A 21,477-nucleotide genomic window follows, 5' to 3' on the forward strand; every position below is an offset into this window, starting at 1 on the left:
CTCCTGCTCCACACTCATTCCTGGGATCCGCTGTTGGTCGGCAATTAAGCTGTGGCCCCCCACAGTGACCGAGCCTTCACCGATGTCCTTCTGATGGCTTCTTTGTACCTGGGAGACGTCTGTCTTTGTCTTGCCGCCCACAGAGAGCAAATCCGCCTGCTGTGTGTGGAGGTTTGCAAGTGACGCGCGCAGCCCTAGTGTGGCGGGCAGGTGGTTTAACCTCCCGTGTCATGATCCCAACCCAGGGCATGCTGAAAACTACGCTTGGTGAAAACACACGAGTAGGGTTGGTGCGACCTGGTGCCAGGCGTGCGCTGTCACGCATGCAGTCGTGACTTACGTAAAACGCTGTTGCTTAACTGTGTGAACCGGGTATTGAAACACCTCCTTAGCTTTCAGATCAAAATGACTTTGTTTATTGTCTCTTTGGAATCAAGTATTTTGTCGTGGCAGCTTGTTTGACAGCTGATGGTGTGAGCTGACGGGCGTGGTGCTGCTGACCGTTGCTCTGAGCATCTTGTCTCCAGGAGCTGAGCCAGCACTGGCTTATTTGCTGTTTCTGCTCATTGTTGTTTCCTGCTGCTTATGGTTTTGACTGTTAAACTATTGTAAGCAAAAGACAATCAAAATGCATTCTGTCCTACAGGTAAGCTCTCACTGTCTCCCTTTACTTCTGACTTTCTCCTGGCAGTCACTGGACTGTTGTCAGGGAGGGCCAAGAGTGGCCCGCAGGGCCCGTGTGTGGCTCCCAGAGCCTTCAGATCTGTGTGGCTCTGTCGCCGTGCACGGGAGGCAGGTGGCACTGACCACGGCTTGTTTCTTGGGGAGAAACTGGCCGAGGCTCGCCAGTCATGAGGCAGACCTGTTCTGGAAAGGGGGTCTTGAGCATGAAGTTGGACATTGGTTTGATCTCCTCAGTCCCCTCCTGGGAACAGGGACTTCAGGGTTCTGTAACAGCTAAGGGCTGGGAAGGGGGTTAGGAGGAAGACTGAGGATGGAAACACTGTGCGTTAGCACCAGTGCTCGCTGCAGCTGGCTCCTGAGCCAGACTTTCACCCAGCGGCCGGTAAGGTCAACTCAGCCGTCACACAGCGGAATGGCTTGAGTCGTGCTTCACTTTTAAGAGACGGGAAAGATACAGCAAAACCAAGCAGATGATATTGTGCTGCAGCTCCTCCCCAAGCTAGTAATCATCCATATCGAAATGTGTAGCAAAATATTTATTTATGACTTGAACTGGCACCTCTCATAAGATGTCCAAGTATCTAATAAATATCTGAAAAGGTGCACAACTTAGTTATCAGAGAAGCAAACATTTAAAACCGCATACGTTATACGTGATATCACTGCACAGTCCCTGGAACGGCTAAAACGGACAGACGGACACGGCCGGAGTCGGCGAGGAAGCAGCGCGGTGGGCGCTGTGCACATGGCGGCTGTGCCGGGCCGGTTCCTCTGGCAGGCTCTTGGGCAGTGTCTGAAGCTGAGCAAGCCCACGGCCCGTGGCCAGCAGCTCCCCCTGGGCGAACCCCCAGCCAGGCCCGGGAACATGAGAGAAGCACATTCCTCGGGGCCCGTGTGCCCCGTGGAGGTGGAAGGCTGAATGCGAGTTGGATATTCGTCCCGTGCCGCGGCGTAGGGCGAGAACGCGTGAGGCACAGCCGCACTCGGCACCGGGGACCCCACAGACAAGCCGCATGGCCGTTTACAGGCAGCTCAGAGACGCAGCCCCGCTCTCTGGCGCCCAAGCAGGAGGGGCGCTTACCTGGGGGAGGGGCCGGGCCGGTGACGTTCCGTCTGCTGACCTGGTGCTGCTCAGAGCTGCTCGAGATTTGCGTCCTTGTCTGTACCTGTGATACTCTAACAGGAAGTCCCCGTGAAGCTGCTGTGTCAGCTGCGCAAGTGAGCTCGCGGTTTCCTCTAAGGGAAAGTGCGGACTTTTAGGACGGCAGCCGGCACCACAGGGACAGCACCGCTGGCGTGTCGGGTGTCCACTCTGCAACAGAGCGGCGGAGAAGTCCCCTTGCACAAGTGCCGTGGATCGCAGACGGGCCGGGCTGTCCTCTGAGGTGGGGACGTTTCTGAGTCCAGTGTGCTGGGAGACCCGACCTTCCCCAGAGCCTAAATAACGTGGCAGCAATGTGGCCCAGAGCTTACTGAGGTTTCCGGAAGGGTGTATGGGCCAGTGGTAATCTTTATTTGTTGTGATCTAACAACACCCAGTATCAGAGCTTGGGGGCAATTTGGTGACATCCAGAGCTAGCAGCTGCATGGGGGCTGATCACAGCCCGTCCCCCAGAGGACCACGGGAGTGCGTGTCCCGAGTGGAACACCAGCCCAGTTCACACACGGCCGCCCGCCAGCCGGACCTCAACGCCAGGCGCAGGCTGCAACTGCCCAGGCCGGAAGGGCAGCAGAACCTACCAGAGAGGAGGCGTCATGTGACGGGGGTGGGACACAGGACGGGAGATCCCTGGAGCCCGAGGTTTATGAGTCAGTGGGTGATTCACACAAGGCGTTTGCTTCTCTGGGCCTTGGTGTCCCCCTCTGTAGAGTGGGCACGGGGGTGTCTGTTTCAGAGAGCCTGGCTCTCGCCAGATAGAGAGCAGGCGGCGGTGGCGGGAGCAGCCCAGCTGCCAGGCCCAGGGTGGGCTGAGCCCCTTCCTGGTGCCCTGTCATTTCATCCCTTCCGTCCCTGAGAACTGACTCCTGGCAGGGGCAGGAAAAGCTCACACTGCCCTCGGGCAACACGTCCACGTCATCCAGACGCTCCCGCTGGGCCCAGGGCAGCGTGTCCTGCTCCCTCTGTGCCCCGCCGGGAGACCCTTGCGCCTGTCCTGAGCTAGCCCTTAGGGGGGGCAGCTGCTGCCTGGAGCCCCTCAGGACCTCAGCTGCAGGGCTTCATCCCTGTGGCTTCACGGAAGGCTCCAGGTCTGGGTGCTCCGGGTCCCACTGGGCCACTCCTCTCAAGTCACTGGGATGGCTCCTGAGAAGGACGTTGGGGCGCCGTGGCCCTGCACTGACGAGCAGTGGGCCAGGTAACCTCTGCTTCTCGACTCTCCTTGCAGTTTTAGCTCATTCTTGTTTCCCCCTGGTCTCTGTTGCTTGTTTTAAGAGGACTTTAAAGCTAGCTCAGTCTTTCTCGGGTAGTGCTGTCCAGCCGGTGCCTTTCCTGTGTGTTTATTTCGGGTCTTTTCTCTCCTCCCATGCCTGTCCTTTGAGAGCCTGGCTTCCCAACCTCCGGGTTGGCCGTGGCTCCCCGGCAGCCCCTGGGGGGGGGACGGTGTCCTCTGCAGCAGGAGGGAGCCGTGAGGGAGGGCAGAGGGGCTTCCCTCACCCCAGAGGTCAGTTCACCGTCCTTCCGAATCTGCCTGAGCCCGGGGGGCCTAGGTCACCTCTCGGTGGGTGTGACTCACGAGCCTCGGTGCTGTGTGTTGCTGCTCCCAGGGTGACCAGCGTTGGGGGCTTCGGAGACCTGGGACACTCCCTAGGGGTGACGCAAGGTGGGATGTCTTGGTCTTTCATGGTTATAGCCTGTAGCATGACCTGCTGCTGGGATCCCACCGCTCAGGAGTTCTGGAGGGAGGGGGGCCCGCAGGACTGTGACTCCTACCCGTCTCAGGGACTAGGGACATGGGGCAGGTGGGGACAGTGTCCCTTTGGGCTCCCAACCTTTTCTGGGGACAGGTGTTTAGCCCCCGACACCCTGGGGGTTTGTGCAGGCTGGTCCCACGGCCTGCGTGTGGGTGCTGAACCGCAGCAGGGTGTGACAGATGCCCCCTAGGGGGACGAGGCCACGGATTGCCCAGCGCTGTCGTGGCCCGTGGGCATCGCACGGCAGTCTGAGGTCGCGCAGGGAGGCTGCCTGGAGAGCGAGAGGGGTGATGCCGGGCAGGGGGGGTTGGTCTTCCTGCTGCGAGAAGGGAAAGCACGTGTGGTAAAACGGTCGCGGTGGGCTCGGGGGTCTGGCTCCCTGTGCAGCCCTTACGCCTGCCGTGTGTTGGGGGAGGGGCTTGCCTTCGTGCTCTGGAAGGTGACAGAGAGCCAGGCAGGGCTCGCAGCTCAGACTTTGAGCAGCCGGCTGGTGTCTGGTGCAGGCAAATCTCCTGCAGGAGAAACTTTGTTCTTGAAAGAAGAAACAAGTGTTAGCAGCGTTTAGGATAATTGGTTGGACTGTTGCAACCACCAGCCAGGAGACAAAAGGTTGGAGCTTAATATGCAAGCAAGTTAATGCTTTTCTTAGTATTTAAATTTTAATTATGAAAAACAATACAAGCTTATAAAAATTAAAGGCAAAACCAAGTCTAATGCAGAACTAAATATGTATTTTTGACTCCATCCTGAATCCTTCTTTTTCCTGGAGGTAAAGTGGTTTATGGTTCATCCTTCTGAGCTTGTAAGCATGTAAGAACATATATATACATACACTTGGTTTCCAAATGTGTGTTTCTGTGTCATGACGTCTGTCTGTGCAACGTGGCTTTAACATGTCTTGGAAGTCTGTCAGTACTGCAGTCCCCACCCTGGGCCGCAGACCAGTGCAGGTCCCTGGCCTGTTAGGAGCCCGGCCACAGACGCCCTCCAGTGTTCGGTCACCGCCTGAGCTCCACCTCCTCCCCACCCCGCCCACCTCTGTCTTCCATGAAACCTGGGACCTGGCCCACAGCAGGAGGTGAGCCACGGGGAGGGAACGAAGCTTCGTCTGTTTACAGCCACTCCCCGTCACGCCTGAGCTCCGCCCCCAACCCATCCTTCCACCCCAGTCTGTGAAACCCGTCCCTGATGCCAGAAAGGTTGGGGACTGCTGTTTTAGTATACACAGACCTACCTCACGTAAACAAAGACATCCTTTTTAATGCATTTTCTAAAACAGCGGTCCCCAACCTTTTTGGCACCAGAGACCAGTTTCATGGAAGACAATTTTTCCATGGACTGGGGCAGGGGGATGGTTTGGGGATGATTGAAGCACATCACATTTATTGTGCACTTTATTTCTATTATCATTACATTATAATATGTAATGAAATAATTATACAGCTCACCATAATGCAGAATCAGTGGGAGCCCTGAGCTTGTTTTCCTGCAACTAGATGATCCCCTCTGGGGGTGATGGGAGACAGTGACACCCAAAGTGTGATGCTTGTGTCCAGTCTACTCCGTAGTCTCATTTAGGTTGCTGTCACTGCAGGAAACGCTGCTTCACAAAGACAGGACGTTGGAAATGGAACAGGCAGATCTGACGTGGGGGAGCTCGTGTGGTGATGCGTGTGATGGGGAGTGGCTGTAAACACAGACGGAGCTTCGCTCACTCACCCACCTCTCACCTGCTGCTGTGTCCCCGGTTCCTAACAGGCCACGGACCAGTACTGGTATGAGGCCCGGGGTTGGGGACTGCAGTTCTAAAGAGCGTGCATATGCACATGTGCAGATACATATACACACATGTGTGTGTGCATTGTAAGAAATGTCTGTGTGATGGTTTCAGAGCACAGTTAGCCGTTGTTAGAACCAAAGTGTGCTTTCGAGACCACACGTGTTTGTGTGGTCCAGGAAGCGCCGTGGAACTGCATGCTGGGACTTGTACTGAGGGGCCAGCCCCGTCAGAGGTGACCTGTCCCGACAGGCACAGCGGAGGCCAGGTCCGGGCACAGCTTGGCCCCTGGGCCTGGCAGCACCGTCTCTGAGTGAGGCTGCCTGGCCAGACACCCGCCGCACTGGGAGGCAAACTGTGCCTCCTGCCCTGTGTGGAACCAGTTCTCGTCTGTCCCTCTGGCTGGTGATGTGATAAGGTCATAGGGGTGACAGGAGGCTCTCGGTGGACGGTGGCCTGGGCCATGGATTCCTTCTCCACCCAGCAGTGGCTGTTACCTGGACCTTCTGCACTGGGTTCTTCCTGTGGGAACACAGGCGAAGGGCAGTGTGCGCACACATTTCCGTGCACTTGATTGCCTGGGTCACCCACGTCCCTAAGCAAGTGGCTTTCCTCCAGTGCGCCAAAGTGCCAGGGCGGCAGAAACAGGCTGGGCAGTGGCCTCCATCTGCCTGCACTTGGCCGCCGGGCCGCTGCCCAGGCACCCCAAGTCTTCTCACACTGACACCATCTGTCTGGCGCCACCCCCCCCACGCCTTGGTGAATATGATTCGCAGCGAAGGCTGCCCCTGGCACCGCTGGGTCTGGGGCGCTGGGCTGTCCGGCGCTGGGCTGGCTGTGTGTCACGGGGTTCTGGTGGACCCAGGTGGCTGACGGGTGGTGGCGTCTGGGAGAGGTGCCATCCGCAGCCTGGGAGGTATCTCACCGTCCTCGTGTCCTCGACTCTAGGCGCTGCCTGACATCTCCTCCTCGTCACTTCCGTGAGTTGTGTCAGGAGGCGTGTCCACAGGAACACGAGTGACCGAGCGGGAAGGGACCACCGCGTGCCTTCAGTCAGCCTGCAGCGTGGGGGGCGTTGTGAGGCCCAGGGCAGGCCTGGCCCTCGAGTGAAAGTCAGCCCACGTGGCCGCGCGGGGCTTGGCCCCTCTGCCCTGTCCCTCCAAAGTGAAGATGAGTTTCTCCCACGGGCGGGCGCGGGCCGCGGAGCAGGCCCAGAGAGGGGGCGGCAGCCCCGCGGTGGGCGCCGTGGGTCTCCCGTGCAGATGGCTGCGTCCCGTACGCACGGTGACAGTGTGTTCTGTTCTTCCCGGTCTCACTGCTCTCCTCGCCCGTCTTACCCTCGTGGCTGCTGCAGTCCTCTGAGCAGCAGCCTCTGGACAAAGTCCTTGTTCCACAGTTACGCGCCGCCTTGAACTTCAGAATCTGCTGTTCCTGAATCCAAGAGAATTTACATGAAATAATCATGTTGTTTTTCTCCTTTCATCTCTTACTGTCAATAGTTACATTGTGATTTTCTATAGTGAACCGTTCCTGTGTCCTGGGATAAACCAAATTTGGTCACAGGTTTTGGTAAACACCTGGCTGATGCAGACTTACTGTGCATGTTCTGTCTCCAGCCTCCCACGAGCCTGGCCTGGGACGAAGAGCGTTTGCTTGTTCCTGACGGCGGCTGCGACACCTCGGTGCAATCCCTCGGTGGCATTCCTCTGTATTCCTCCGGGAAGTGAGGGCGGTGGCTCTGGGCCGAGGGACGGGCAGCTCCCGGGTGGGGGGCAGGGAGTGTGGCCGGGGGGGGGGAGGGGCGCAGAGAATGAGGACGTGTAACATTTTGTGCTGATTCCTGCTTTATGGAGTGGTTCTGTCAGGAGCTGGGGTTGAATTTTGTCAAATCACCTGTCCAGCATTCTTGCTGAAGAAAATTCCCTCATAGCAAACTATTCTCACACCCGTGAACACTTGAGAAACAAATCCCATTTAGTCATCATATGCGGACTTTTTAATGTGCCGTTAGACTCTGTTTGATGATTTTTTTTTTTTTTTTAAGATGAGGTCTTGCTCTGTCACTGGGCTGGCGTGCAGTGGCGTGATCATAGCGCTCTACAAACTCACACTGCTGGGCTCAAACAGTCCTCTCGCCTCAGCCTTCCAAGTAGCTGGGAGTACAGGCGCGCACGCCTGGCTCATTTTTTTATTTTTTGTAGAAACAGCGTCTTGCTGTTGCCCAGGCTGGTCTCGAACTCCTGACCTCAAGAGATCCTCCTGCCTCCCCACCCAGAGTGCTAGGATGACAAGCATGAGCCACTGTGCCTGGCCTGATAATATTTTTAAAGGAAGTTTGACATTCACATAAGTAAAGAGCAGTGGTTTTCAAACTTTGGCCTCTACACTCTCAAAAACATTATTTGAGGACCCCAGAGAGCTTTGGTTTTGTGAGCTGTATCAGTTTAATACTGTGGTTCTCAGCTGAGGGTGCCCCCAGCAAACATTTAGCAATGTCAGGAGATGTCTGTGGGTGGCACAGCTGGTGGGGGGCAGGCACTACTGCGCCTGGTGGGCAGAGCCAGGGAGGCTGCTCAGCATCCTGCAGTGCGCAGGGCAGCCCCCCGCCCCCGCCGCCCCGGAGAATGAGCCGGTCCAGAATGTCAACAGTGCTGTGGTTGAGGAGCTCTACTGTGGCTACCATTTCATTAAATAGGAAACGCCCGATTTCAAATCAAAAGTGTAGGTGATTTTATCTCAAACGAGAAGCAGTACAGTTAATCAAAGTGTGCGCCTGAACTATCGACACAGTTTTGCCATCTTAACGGTAGCTTGTTTATGCCAGCAGTGAAGAAGCCTGGAGAGCAAGTGGCGATGAAATCATGAAAGGTGTTTTCCACAGCTTGTGTTGAGAATGGAATATCTTTCCTTGCAAGAAGTGGTCCAAAGCTTGGAAGAAGTGGTGGTAGTTGGTGCAAGGTCTGGTGAATACGGAGGATGACAGAGAGTTTCCAAGTCCAGCCTCTGTAGTCTGAGCAGCGTTTTTTGTGCGACATGTGGTTGAGTGTTGTCTTGCAAAAGTACTGGCCTGTCTCTGTTGACCAGTCTCGGCTGCTTAATCACAAGCATCCTCATCATTTCATCCAGTTGGTTGCAGTAGACATCTGCTGTAATGGATTGACCAGGTTTCATGAAGCTGTAGTGGATAATACCAGCACTGGACCACCAAACAGACACCATTAGCTTTTTTTGATGAATATTCAGTTTTGGACTGTGTTTTGGCACTTCATCTTTATCTAACCATTGTGCCGAATGCTTGCAATTATCAAAAAGAATCCATTTTTCATCACATGCAACAATATAGTGTAGAAATGGTTCACCTTTATGTCATGACAGCAAAGAAAGGCAAGCTTCGAGACATTTCTCTTCTGATGCTCATTGCATTCATGGGAAACCATCTACCCAGCTTCTTCACCTTGGCCACTTCCTTCAAATAGTCCAATATATTGGAATAGTAACGTCAAACATTGCTGCTCACTCACACATAGGTTGAGATGGATTCACTTCCACTATATCTTTCAGCTCATCATTATCCACCTTGTTCTCGGGTCGCCCATGTGGCTCATTTTCAAGATTAAAATCACCAGAGTGGAACTTCTCAAACCATCGATGTACTTTGCAGTCATTACCCACATCCTTCCCAAACACTTGGTTGGTATTTCATGCTGTCTCCACTGCATTGGTTCCACAAAGGAACTCATATTCAAAAATGACACGGATTTTTGACTTATCCGTGGTTTCACAAAAATTGCTCTAAAAAAATTTGAAAGATAATCACAAGGCAAAACATGCGTTTGAAAGAATGAGGATATACCTTCATAATTAAAATAATAATCATAATAATAAACCAAGAAGTGTCAAAGTGAAATATCAGAGATATCAACTGTCAAACTGAGTACTTAAGGCAGTTAGACATTCCATACTTAAGAACCTGACATATGTTAGTCTTGAACACTGAGAACACTTAAAAATATTTATTTAATCATTCATTTCAAAGCAGCAGCAATAAACCCAATATGTCTTAACATACAGATAACATTTTTTATAAAGAAAAATTATATTTTCCAAAATTGCTAAGGACAGTGGCACCGTTTTGTATTTTTACAAGTCTCTTTGACGTCTGACCTACGGGGCCGGGGCTGACGGCTCTGCTTCTGTGTTCAGGCCGGCGCCGTGCTGCTGGGCCTGAGGCCAGCAGAGACGGTGAGGCTGCCAGGGACTCGTGCTTGTGAGACGGGCGTGGCCCGGGGTCCTCGAACCAGCAGCTTAGACGGGTTTCCTTCCTCCTTCCTGCGCCCTCCCTCACTGTGAGTTTTATGTCGCACCTGCTTCACCAAAGCCATTTGGAAGTTTTTCTTCTTTCTCTACGCTCTGGAGAAGTTTAAATAATGTTGAGATACTCTGTTCTTATCTTATTGGTAGAATTCTCTTGTGAAATCATCTGTCTTTGGTGTCTTTTGCTAGAGGTAACTATAACAAAACACGCTGACAAGTTATTTTAATTCTATAAAAATAGACCTCTCAGTTCTATAAAAATCTATAAAAAGTCTAGAAAAATCTCTAGAAATAATTCTGTTTAGACAGTCTGTCTTTTCTGTGGTCTCATTTTATAATTATTTTTCTCCTAGAAAATTATCCATTTCATCTATGTTTTCAAATTTGTTTTCAAATTTGTTTGCAAAATAGAGATGTGTAATTATTTGCATGACTTTTAACAAATTTATTTTTCTTTTGATGATTATTCTCTCTTTTCTTACATATTTTTGTTTTCCTGATTACTTTTTTTTACTGCTATAGGTAGCTTACTGTTTTATTGATTTTTTTCAAAAACCACCTTTTAATTTAGCTATTGATCAAGTTTTTTTTCTAAATTGTGTTTTTTTGCTTTTCCCTTTATTAATTCCTTGTAATTTTCTGACTTTTTGACTTCGAGGCTTAATTCTCTTATTTTCATGCTTTCATTCATACAGATTTAAAGTACTTAATGGATTAACTTCTCCTCTAAGCATTGCTTTACTTTTTATTAATATATTTTAAAAAATTCTTCACTTTTTTTTTTCTATTTTACCTTTGAGAGAAATACTCTACGAAGAGAATGTTTAAATTTCAATGTGGAAGGCCCTTTCTGTTTTCTGATCTTGTTACTAATTTCTAGGGAGTATTATTCTTATGTTAGTTATTCTTTGGTATGTGTTGGACATGTCTCCGTTGCTGACCGTGTGAATGTTTCCAGGGGCGACTGACGGAGGAGGTGTGTTCCGTGCTGCTGTCTCCACGGCCTGTCCTTCGTTAATTTTGCTGTTTGTGTCTCCCGTAGGCTTCCGTATGTGCTTCTTGACCGCTTGTTCTTCCTCAGATCAGGAAAGAGATCTTAACAGCATGTTTTGACGCATTTCTATGACATTCCCTGAATATCTGCTTTATGAAAAGTGCTGTTGGACTACTTGGTGCATAGATACTAAGCTGTTACATCTTCTCTAAGAATTTTAGTTTCTAGCATTATAAATGTTCCTGATTTGTGTCATTTAATCCTACTTGGCCTGATATTTTATTGTCTAATATCAAGATTTTGAATACTTTTTTTTGTATTTTTGCAGTATACATTTATTCATTTATCTTCAACCCTGCTGAATTGCTTTGTCCGAGGATTTCTCTGATACCTGCAGATAGAAGCTGGGTTTGTTTTGTAAGCCAGTAGGCTGATGTCTTCCCTTGGTCAGTGAGTTGAGCCTATTTGTGTTGGCTGAGACGGTTGATGTGATGGACGTGTTTGGACCAGGGCCGTGTCCATTTTGCGCATTTTGGGGCATTGCAGACACACATGAACACACGCGTGCGCAGCGTCCCATGTGCGGTTTCTGCTCTTAGCCTTTGTGGATTGTTTGTTTTGTTCTGAGCTGGGTTTTGGTGGTGTTGACGCGATAGCTGGGGAGTGCATGGCTTGTTTCAGTGGCTGCCTGATGCTTGTGTCTGTCCCTAAGGTCCTCAGTCCCTCCTTGCCGGACGTCTGCTGTTGCTCTGCTGAGAGCAACCCGGCTGTCCTGCAGCCCCCGCGCCACGCCGCTGCCCTCCTGCTCCCGGGCACCTGGCTGCACGGCCCACGCGCCCCACAGCCTTCCTGGCCGCCCCCTTCTGCCCCTCCCCTCCTGTCAGCCCAGTCACCTCTGTCTGGGCACATCCGTCCATCCTGCCGCTGTCCCCACCGCAGGTTCTTGCAGGGCGGCCACCAGCAAGGGCGTGGACGCTCTGACCCCCCCACCTCGCCCTACACATCTCTTCATCTGTGTCCTGTGTAACATCCTTCGTAATAAACCGGTAAACGTAAGTGTGTCCCCGACACTGTGAGCTGTCCTAGCAAGTTCCTCGAGCCCGAGGAGGGCACTGTGGGGACCCCGATTTATACCCTGTGGGTCGGAAGCTGGAGCCACGGCCTGGGGCTTGCCGTTGGCACCTGAGGTGGGGGCAGTGTCCTGGGGCCAGGCCCTCAGCCTGCGGGACCTGACGCTGTCCCCAGGCGGAGGGTGTCGGGGTGGAACTGGAGGACACCGGCTGGCTGGCTGGGGTCTGCTGGGGAATACTCGGTGTGGGGGAAACTCGCCGTTTGGTGACCAGGAGCCTCTGCCTTGAGTGCGGAATGCGAGGGGAGGGAAGAAGTTTGCTTTCCTTTCACTCTGAGACGCGGGGCTTTTCCACGGTCGGGAGCAACTTTGAGCAGTTCGGTTACGCAGTGCCTGTGACAAGTTGCTCTCAATTGGTGATAAAAGCAGGGAGTTGATGGCTGTACTTTTGTTAATCAGTAATTAGCTCCACATTGCTGATTCTCTGAGTTAATTATTTTCTTAACGAGGTATTAGCCTCCTGTCAGTCCCCTTTGCAGACAGCAGAGGAGGCGATTGGGTGTCTGCGGAGTGGGCGTGTCCCCTGCCACGTGGTGGGCGGGTACGGGGGGGCGTCCCATGGATCCTCGGAGACCACCAGGAAGCCAGCAGTCGGCAGGAGTGGCGGGACATTCTTCTACTGATTTCACTGCATCTTGATGCTGTTTTTGTGAAGTTTTGGCAAATATTTGATAGATTGTTGTAATGTGGGCCTCGTTATTTGGGGTAAATTTTTTATAATGGAAAAGGTTCCCCTTTTTGGAAGTTAACACACTAACTGGCATGTGAGTTGTTTTTAAGTCACACTAGTTTTGAGCCCAGGGCCTCGTGAAGCTTATGTAACTCACACGGCTCTTCACCTTGGGAGCCGTGAGAACTATTTTTCAAGCTGCATATAACTCAGGCACAGAAAACAATAAAAAATAACAAATTTTTCATTAAATCAGAAAGGATCGTTTTGTTTTCCTAATAAAACACAGTGGCCCCAAGGAAAAATTTTTTTTTCTAGCGTGGAGTCAATGGTTAAAATCCTTGATCCCATGATCTGGGATCAAGCGGCTGGAACCCTAGTAATGAGGGAAGGATTGCTTGCTGGTGTGAAGTGTGTAGGGAGCCGAGCAGCGGCTTGAGGAGGTGTCGCACTTGCTGGAGAAATGCCGCAGTGGTGGCTCGTCTTGTCTCTTTTCCAAAGCCACATTGCTTACAAGGAACTATGCCAGTTTAATGCTTTGAGAATTAAAATAGCTCAGAAGTAAAGGCAGATTAATACTTCAGTCTGGGATTTCCCCAGCTGCCTGCAGGTCCGCTGAGCTCTCGGTTTGGAGCCTGGTGTTGAATCTTGCTTGTGGGTGTGATAGATGCAGGGTCTTGGGTCCCGCGGATGCCCCAGGGCTCTCTCTAGGAAGGGGCTCCGGCTCCCTTTCCCGGGGCCAGGCCGGGGTGACGGCGTGGGGGAGGTTTAATAAGCTGTGTTGCACGAGGGCCTGGCACAGCTGTGCCCCACTGGACCTTCGGGACGGAGGGGAATAACCCAGGGCCTCGGTGTTGGGGGGGGGGTCCCCCAGACAGACTCAAACACGGGTTGCAGCCCACGTCAGCACATTTGCTCACGGATTTGCTGGGGCCCTTCTCAGCCCTGAGGACGCGGAGAGAACAAGACAGGGGCCGGGGTGCCAGGTGGCAAGTGTGAGGAGGAGGCCCAGTCCCCCAGAGCCCTGAGTGACAGTTGTCGAACCTGCTTGGCTCCTCGAAGGAGACGAACCGGCCTGGGGACTCCCGCCTGACCGAGGGGGAGGATTTCCCTGGAGGAGGCGTCTGGTGTGGCGAGTTGCATGTTCCTGGGAGGCGAGAGGCCCAGAGACACCTGGCACACGCGTCCTGGCTGGTTGTGACTGTGACCAAGACTGGGAGGCTGGGCTGGAGCCCCCTGCTCTGTGGGCAGATGCGTGGATGGCCTGGACTTCAGAGTTGCTGTTGGTGTTGAGCTTGTGTGCACAAATACACTCACATACTGTACACACTCACACAGGCATACAAGCACACACCACACCTGCACACACACGTGTACAGCACTACACACACAAAATACATGTATATGCACTACACACGCCTACCCATAGGCACACAGTCATACATGCATGCACACATACATACTACACTACACAAACACTCACATGCACACACTACACACACTCATCCCTGCATACACACACCCGGCCTCATTTTTTTAAAAAACAAAGCTCTGATGCAGTTATCACAAAGGTTTCATGTCAATGCTGGGCAGCTGGTGTTTTAATGTTGCTTTTTTTGTTTGAATTTGTAAAGATTAACAATATATGTAGGTGTACACCGAGGGCCATGTGGCTAAGGGCTGTGGCCTGGGGCCAGGTGCCAGGCAGAGCGCCGGTCAGGTGACAGGGCCGTCGTGGGGACGGGGTGAGAGCGTGGGTGTGGGACCACACAGCCTGTGCTAGCAGGGACCTCGCTGAGGTTGCTCCCCGTGGGATGGACCAGCCGCGGGTGCGGGGTCAGAGCCAGCCCTCGGCCTGTGCGGGGTGCCTGTCCCCAGGGAAGGGCTCTGCACAGAGCACCGCGAGTCTCTCCTCTTTCCTCCTGCGCTCAGGGAGGGATTCCGGACTTTGTGAGCAGCGTGTTTCCCCAAGAAAAGCAGCTGCAGCTGCAGGTGTCTTCGCCGGTGTGAGGAGGAAAGACCAGCGAGCCCTGGGCTCAGTCGAGGGGGGATGGGCCCCACCGGGCGCCGCCGTCACGGCTCTGTGGATGGAGCTGGGGATCGCAGACCTGCCCCTGTGCTGCAGGAACCAGACGTCGGCTTGCCATGGGGCGCGGGGGCTCCCGCGGTCTGCAGTGCGACCCACACGTCTCCGCGTGCGGGGGCTGGCAAGCAGCTCGGTGCGTGGCCTCCCTAGCGTCAGGATCCGCAGTTTCATCCGTGCTAGCCGGCCTGCAAAAAGGAAAAACACCTTTTCTCCTCACCGTACTGTCACACTCAGCGCAGAGCGCTTCTGTGACCGCGTGTGGGTTTCCCAGCACCAAGTGCTTCTCCAGCTGCAGCCAGTTCCGACACCGTCTCCCTGAGTTGGGTCAGATCCGCACTGAGGGCTCCGCCCACGAAACCACCCACTTCAGACGCGTCTCCAGCCCCACGCGGCCGGTGGCTGCACGTCGGGGTTCCCACAGTGCCCTTCTTGGGCTCGATAATCTGCGGGAGCGGCTCCCGGAACTCAGGGAAACACCTGCTTATGTTCACCTGTTGATTACCAAGGACAGAGATGGGCAGCCAGGTGGCGGTCCCCAGGGCAAGGTCCAGAAGGGTCTCGAGTGCAGGGGCTCTGTCCCCGTGGAGTTGGGGTGCACCTCCTCCCGCATGTGGGTCAGCTGGGCTACCCTGGAGCTCATCAGATCTCGTTGTCAGGAATGTTCCCCCCTTCCTGGTGGTGGGTCGGTGGGACGTTCCCACCTCTAATGCCTGGTCTTTCCAGTGACTGGTGACCAGCCCAGCCTGTGTCACTTCATTAGCACAAACCCAGGTGTGACTGAAAGGCCCTGTTACGAGTACCAGTGGATTCTCCCATCACTCAGGAGACGTAAGGTTTTAGGAACTTTGTACAAGAGCCAAATATAACAAAAGACGCTCCTGGGGGGAGGGATGGCATATTCACACCTAACGGGTGCCGTGCGCACCGTCTGGGGGATGGGCACACTTGAAGCTCTGACTCAGGTGGGGCAAAGGCAATATTGTAACCTAAACATTTGTACCCCCGTGATATGCTGAAATAAATAAAAGAGAGATAAACTATATTCAAGTTGACAGAGAAAACAGTAAAAAAGATGCTCCTTATCTTATCACCCAGGAAATTGCAAGGGATTTAGGAGCTCTGTGCCAGGAACCAGGGAAATACCACCAAAAATTATCCATTTCTCATCACACAGTTCTGGGGTTGCATCTGTTGGGAGCAGGTCCCACCCTCTGTAAGTGGTCCCACAAACAGCAAGGCTGCTCTCTGCCCTTCAACAGTGCGTTGGTCAGGGTGGGTGCCCCAGAGACCCAGGGCTTGCTGGTCTCAAGGTGACTGCCACACCCTCGCCATTTCATCTGCATTCCAAGCAGGAAGGTGGAGAAGGGCGCCTGGGCTTTTCCTTTTGAGGCCTCTCTCAGGCCCGTCCAGCTGCCAGGGGCTGGGCTGTCACCGTGGCCTGGCCAGGGCTGCCGGGGGGTAGGGGGGCTATCACCATGGCCTGGCCAGGGCTGCCGGGGGCTGGGCTGTCACGGTGGCCTGGCCAGGGCTGCTGGGGGCTGGGCTGTCACCGTGGCCTGGCCAGGGCTGCTGGGGGGGGCTGGGCTGTCACGGTGGCCTGGCCAGGGCTGCCGGGGGGTGGGGGGGCTGTCACGGTGGCCTGGCCAGGGCTGCCGGGGGGTGGGGGGGCTGTCACCGTGGCCTGGCCAGGGCTGCCGGGGGGTGGGGGGGCTGTCACCGTGGCCTGGCCAGGGCTGCCGGGGGCTGGGCTGTCACCATGGCCTGGCCAGGGCTGCCCTGCCGCGAGGAAGCCAGTCAGAGTCTGGGACCAGCAGCCAGCACCTTCCTACCGCTTGACAGAGTGGGCAGCGATTCAGAAACCTGGGTGTCTTTGACCTTTTACCTGAACTGGGGAGAAAGAGGCAATTTTTTCTGTTTCTTTGGGCTTCCCTCTTCGCTGCACTTCACCCACAGCACAACTGCGGTCGCGCTGCGGCCGTGGCTGTGCTTCTCGCTTGGGTTTCCAGTCTCCCTGTGACAACCAGACAGGGAAGGAGGCCACGGCACCATCTGGAGCCCAAGTCTGTTCTCTCGGTGGTGCTGGTGCCACGGGGTGTGGGCAGCAGGGTCCCTGGCCCCAGCCTGCCTTCCTGGGGTGCAGGGACTTCAGGTCTTGGGTGGGGCAGGTGGAGTCGCAGGATCCCTCCCTTCCCCGCCCGCCAGCCTGGGCGGGGCGGAGGCAAGATAAAAGCCAGCCCCACCGGCTCCCCACCCACCACCTCTGCTGCTACCACAAGCTTCGCCCAGGGACCTGCCCTGTGGGTTTGGCGGAGCTGGCAGGTAAGGGTGGGCTAGCCTGGGCAGGCTGCCCCCAAACAGAACTTTCTGGCTTCCCGGGTTGACTTTGGGGCATGCTGAGTAGTTCTGGGGTGGAAGTCAGCCCCCCCAAACAGCACTTTCTGGCTTGCTGTCTCCCCTTTGCACGGAGCTCGGGGGAGCATTCCCTTCAGACCTTCGCCTGAAACGCAGATGCCGGCTGGAGGTGTGGCTGCCTCGGCCCGGCCCGTCCTCCGACGGTTTTGTGATCGGAGCATTCCTACATAAGGTGCGTTCTCGTCCTCCAGGGAGGACGACTGGCTTACCGCTGTGCTTGGGCTGCCACGGGTTAGCGAGTCAGGCAGGGGAGCCTGAAAGGGGCGCGTGCTCGCGTCTGTGGCTCCATCTGGGCCCAGGACGGTGGACAGGGCCTGCGTCCGGCTCCGGTCCTGGCCTCCCCATGCCACACCGGGTCCCCAGGGCCTTGGGAGGCGCAACTGAGGCACATGTGAGCGCCCTGGAGCACCGGGTGCCTGTCGGCTGTTCCCACCATCTCCGCTGTGCGCCTGGCTCTGTTGTGTGTCACCTGTGACTGTCACCTCTGGTTTCCTTAAAGAGCAGCAGGAACTCGCAGACACCGGGCGTCCGAGGGCCGAGTCCGCTCATGCGTGTGTTTCCTCAGGCTGGTGGGGATGTCTCCCTCACGTGGGTGATCCCTAGCGTCTCCCATTTACCGCGTTTCCAGAGGGTTCCGCCTGGTGGCAGCGAGGGCCACGTGGGCTCTGCGCTGAGTGAATCGCCCGGCCACAGAGACGCGTGCGGCACAGGCGGCTGGAGCCCAGACCCGGGTCCCTGTGAACTCACGGGGGTGCAGGTGCCGGGCGGGCGGCCGTGGCCAGGTGTGTTCCGGATGGGCGGGGGCACGGCAGGGAGGGCCGCCCCACCTGGGACGCACTGGGGCTGTGGGTGTGGGGGGCTGGTGAGCGCCGTGGTGAGGAGAAGACACGAAAGGTGCCGTCCCCTCAAGGAAACCAGCGCACAGAACGTCTGGCTCCAACAGGGTGGGCATCCCCAGGGGCTGAGGGGTCCGAGAGCTCGGCCGCCGGTGGGGCACACAGCTGGGGGCAGGGAGCAGGGTGGACAGAAAGGACGTGGCCCCTCAATGCTGCTGAGGGGCCGGGCTGTCCACTGACCCTGCCAGAGCCGCAGCAGCCCCGACGCCCTCTGGCCCTGGCTGGACTAAAGGCCTTGGGCAGCCGACGGAGGCAGCTGCAGACGGCTGCACGTGAGGGAGCGGAGGTGCCCTCAAAGCCCTTTGAAGAGCTCCTGACCAAGTTCAGGGTCACACGGAGAAACCCTGCCCCAAATAGGACAGAAATCTGCAGACCCAGCAGGGTTTCTCCCGATGCGATTTATTTTGTGGAACAGTCTGGAGGGACGTTAGGGGACAGCGTGTTCAGGATGCTCAGAGAGCTGGGGAAGGTGTGACATCTGTTGAAGGAGGCACAGTGCTGTGCACAGGAGCAGTGGCAGGTCAAGGGACTGACAAGGGACACCTCGTCTCCCGTGTGGCTCTGCACAAGGGGAGGTAAATGCAGTGTCAGGCGGGTGGGGGTCAAGTGCGCCAGCTCCGTCACTGACCTGTCCAGGGACGTGGCCCAAATGCCCAGCTGCCGTCGTCTTGCTGACTCAGAGCCCGCCAGGCACAGCCACGGTGGGCACCCACAGCCTGCCCTGCAGGGGAGGTCCCCAGGGTGCGGGGGGGTCAGAGGTGGGCACTCTGCAGGCCAGAGGGTCCCAGGAAGGGGGGCGCAAGCTTGGGGGCCGGCCCCTCCCACCACACTCACAACCTGCCCACCGAGTGCCGAGTGGACGGTGGGGGTGAACGGCGGTGCCCGACAGGACAGAAGGACCCGCGTGCACTGGATGTGTGGTTGGAAGATGCCCGTCAGCCAGATGGGTGCCACAGCCCAGCCCCTAGACTAGCAAACACCGAAGGGTGGGCTGAGGGCACCCCATGGCCAAAGGGACCCTGAGTGTGTGTGGGAGGCTTGGATCCCGCCCCAGGTCTGGGGGAGAGGAGGAGTGGGGTCCCTGTGGCCGGCTGCGATGGTTCGCATGGGCCAGTGAGGACGTCTTGTTGAGTGCCGGTGGCCAAAGGGTCCCCAGAGAGACTCCGGTTGGTTGCCTGGCAGCCCAGGAAGGTGGAAGAGGTGAGCTAACTCCATGGGGCGTGCTGCTCTGCACACAGAGCCCGGGAGGGCGCCTTCCTGTGGCTCACAAAGGGGGAGACCCCGCGGTCGAGGGAAGGGTGAGTCCCAGGTCTGCTGCGGTTACTGGCACGGGACTCTGCAGTCCCTGTGTTTGCAGCCAGTCTGTTGAGGTCATAGCTCGCCTCAGGGATTTGCAGGGGACATTTCTGTCAAACTAAGCACAAGGTGTAAGGACAAGGCTGGGATGTCACTGCCCCTTGGCAGATCCCAGGGCTGGGCTGGGACAGCTGCAGGCAAGGCTGTGACACAGGCAGTGGTGGCGTGGCCACACGGCCCTTCCAGAGGCTGAGCGCGGGGTGGCGGAGTCCCCCGTGGCTGGGAGCCTGGTGCCTAGCACACGCTCTGGCTGCTTCTGCCAGAACAGTCCACGCTGGCACCCCGCTTTCTCCAGCCGGGGGGCCCTCCCTCCTCCCACATTCCCCTTGTCTGACGTCAGCAGCGGGGTCCAAGTCCCAGCCAGTCCTTGGGTGGCGCCTCCTCCCCCCTTTTCATTCAGTGTCCTGGGAGCCCAGCTGGGGGCGCAGGGCGGTCTCTGGGAAGAATGGACGGACTGGACTTTGCCCCCACCTGCCACCAGCCGGCTCTGGGCCGACCTTTCTTCCTTCAGCAGTGACACGAGGAGGTGCAGGGGTCACAGTGGATGGCAGCTGGGGGCCTCCCTGGGTGCTGTGGTCTGAGTGCATCCCCCAGAGTCATGTGCTGGAAACAACCCCCCGCAGTGTCGGCTGGCGAGTGGATTCCGCAGGTTGTGAAGGGCTGGCGGCTGCGAGATCCATCGCCCCCCTGTCCACTGGGCTCTCTTGCCCTCCCGCCTCCCGCCACGGGATGCCGCAGCAGGACGCCCTCGCCAGACGCAGGCCCCCGACCTTGGACTTCCGGCCTCCAGAACTGTAAGAGATAAGTCTCTGTGCTTTGTCGGTACCCAGTTGCAGCACGGGGTAGACAGAGATGCTGGGTAAGAGGCACTTTTTCCCAGGACATCCCTGTCTGTCCCTCCATGGAGCAGGGGCTGCTTGTGGGGTGCATGGACACGGCGCACGCACGGGGCCCAGCAGCTCTCGCGAGACACAGCTGGCAGGCCACGGGCATCCTGGGCACGCTGCTCGAGCGCCCTCACCTCTGCCGGCCACTGTCTCCAGACCTCGGCAGCCACAGCCTCTCCCCACACCCCTTGCATCGAGCCACTGACCCCTAAACTAAAAGCAAAAACCAAAAAGCCTCTGTGCATCGTTTCATCCTATTTCGTCCTCGTCCGTGCAGGTGCAGGGGTGTCCAGGGACACCTGCCAGGCTGCTGCTTCCCAGGCCCACCGTGAGGGGCGCCTGCCTTCTCAGGAGCCCTGGACTTTGGCAGGTGACCCTGTAGAACGTGGGTGTTATGGGGACACATATGTAGGGGAGGTCGCATGGAGGTGGAGGCATGGTGCCCCAGGGAGGCACTGCGTGTTTGAATTAAGGCCCTTCATCTGACGGGGCCGGAGGGGACAGGAGGGGAGGGCAGCAGCTGGGCCGCAGGCCACCTCTCCCCAGGTCACCCCTCCCGCCAGCCCCAGGGTGCCCGGGGCTGAGGAGGGGCTCCTTCCTTCTGCTGTCCTCGGTTCAGATCCTTTTAAAATTGAACGTCGATGTTCTCTGGAAGGTTCTGTTTAGTCTTAAGAACATTTTGTTTCTACTGTAGCTTTAAGGAGTTCTCCCCTCGTGGCCTCCAGGCTCCACACTGGTGGCCCACATGCACAGTCGGGGCTCCTGGAGGGGCTCCCCAGGGCCCTATTTTACGCTCTGGTCTCCTAGCCAGTGGGGTGGGGTCCCTGCAGGAGGACAGCTCCCCTGTCAGCGTCGCCCGTCACCCCCAGCCTTTACGCCGTTCAGTGGAGGTTGTTCTTACGCCTATTTCCAGTCTCTTCCAAAGATTAGAAGAACCAGCACACACTCATTTTCAGAAACAGGGTTTTGGGCTTCCTTACCCAGGGTACCCACCAGCGGCTCGGTGTTCTGGGCTGTGGGGACGTCTGACTGGGGAAGGGCGAGACACTCAGCACTGAGCCGGGGAGACCGAGCAGGTGCAAGGTTATAACAGTAACGCACACCTGTTTTCACCAATAAGATACAGGCCTGGCTCTGTGGCTCACACCTGTAATCCCGCACTGTGGGAGGCTGAGGCAGGAGGATCGCTTGAGCCCAGCCGTTCGAGGCTGCAGTGAGCTATGATGACACTACTGCACTCCAGCCTGGGTGACAGAGCCAGATCCTGTCTCTAAATAATAATATAAAATACAGTATATTAGACTTTCCCAACGAGGCTTCTGAGCACAGAACCTCTGCCCTCTGAGCCATGGGTGGCACCGG

General features: G+C 56.0%; 1 protein-coding gene across 2 annotated transcripts in view; it reads left to right on the forward strand.

The window, feature by feature from the left end:
* The window catches only part of AGPAT3 (1-acylglycerol-3-phosphate O-acyltransferase 3), an 86,633-nt gene that overhangs the window by 17,871 nt on the left and 47,285 nt on the right, over positions 1–21,477 (forward strand). The window lies entirely within an intron of this gene.

This window comes from Lemur catta, chromosome 1, assembly GCF_020740605.2.
Source record: "Lemur catta isolate mLemCat1 chromosome 1, mLemCat1.pri, whole genome shotgun sequence".
NCBI lineage: Eukaryota > Metazoa > Chordata > Mammalia > Primates > Lemuridae > Lemur > Lemur catta.